This window comes from Galeopterus variegatus, unplaced genomic scaffold (assembly GCF_000696425.1).
Source record: "Galeopterus variegatus unplaced genomic scaffold, G_variegatus-3.0.2 Scaffold2961, whole genome shotgun sequence".
NCBI classification, from domain to species: domain Eukaryota; kingdom Metazoa; phylum Chordata; class Mammalia; order Dermoptera; family Cynocephalidae; genus Galeopterus; species Galeopterus variegatus.
Window position 1 is genome coordinate 8,638 of NW_007729072.1, and position 1,484 is coordinate 10,121.

The following is a 1,484-nucleotide window of genomic DNA, read 5'->3' on the forward strand; positions in this document are numbered from 1 at the left end:
TGCCCCGGGCTCGCAGTTGGTGATATTTGGTATTTGCTGAGCGTGACAGAGCAGGAGATGCTGAGGCAGCCTCGCATGGCCCCCCCCGACGTCATACTCACGTGCACACTCCTCACACTCATGCATGTGCATGTGGGCGCCACACACACTTGTGCAATCACATGCACACACACCATGCACACTAGTGATCACATGTGCGTATGAGTGTTTGCCTCTTTGACCATAAGGAAAGCCAAGGCCTGGACAGCTGCGTCTTGTTTGTTGTCTTGGACACTCTCTAGCTGTGCAATTTCTAGGGAGTCTCAGCCCCTTGACTGGAGAACAGGAATAAAGAGGGTCCCAGCCTCCCAGGCTTGAGGGTAGTCATGCATAGAGAGGATTGGCTGAGGGGCCCAGGGCGGGCAGCAGCCACGGTCGTTGGCACCCACACCAACCCTTGCTGCGCATGGGTGGACAGGGCTGTGGCGTGCCAGGTCCCCACCCTTTACCTGCAAACCCTACTCCAGGGTGCTCCCAGCACAATTCCAACCCCTCCCTTCCTCCCCTGCCACCTCCCCTTCCCCACAAAGCCCCTGCCCATCTGCACCCCAGAGACTCAGGTCAGCTCTGGCTGGCACAGCTCTGTGTCACTAGAGGCTGAGATTCCCTCCCGGCCTCAGTCTTCCTGAGTTTTCTTGGTGACGGTGAGTGTTCTGACGATGAGTGTTGAAAGGGATGTTGGAGCAGACCCACCCTTTGCTCCCATGGGTCCTGCAGACACGGCTCTTCGTCTCTGTCTAGCAGACAGTGGTGGCTGGGAACGAGGCTGGTGTGTGCACCTCACTGAGGCTTTCTGCACACCTCTGACAGCAGCAGCTGTGCTGAGTGGGGGTGGGCAGGGAAAAAAGCCAGCCTGGGAGCAAGCAGGGCGTGTGCAAGGTCACCATGGGTGGGCAAGGGGACCACACCCACATGCCCCACCCAGCTCAGGGTGGCTTCCTGGAGGGAGGTCCTTTTTACATGTGGCCCCCACACTGAGCTGTCAGGATGTTTGCTAAAGGACATGTCGAAGGCATGCAGTAGAGGGGACAGGGCAGGGCAAGGACATGATCGATGGGTCTGACCAGCCCAGCACATTCCCCCAGGTGGACACATTCACCAGACCCCATGCCAGGCGCTGAGAGCAGATGTGAAGGACAGAAACGAGATCCTGCTTCATTGTGTGAGGCAGGCAGCGCAGGTCTCATCACCCTGCCTTACTGAAGAGTCCACTGATGCTCAGCAGGTGGCATGGGGCATGACCTGGAGCTCTTTCCCATGCTCTGGGCAGGGTGCCCACCCTGATATGTGACTTCCATGGGAGCTGAGGGATGAGGCAGCCCAGGGACCTCCCAGACTGAGGAGCCAAGACCCCTCTATGCCCATCTCCCTTGGGCATAGCATGGAACTCGTCTCCTCAGTCCAAACACATGCCATGTGTGTCCATCAAGGAGGACCCTGCCAGT

General features: G+C 58.4%; 1 long non-coding RNA gene across 1 annotated transcript in view; it reads left to right on the forward strand.

Moving 5' to 3' along the window:
- The window catches only part of LOC103599430, a 16,478-nt gene that overhangs the window by 1,531 nt on the left and 13,463 nt on the right, over positions 1 to 1,484 (forward strand). The window lies entirely within an intron of this gene.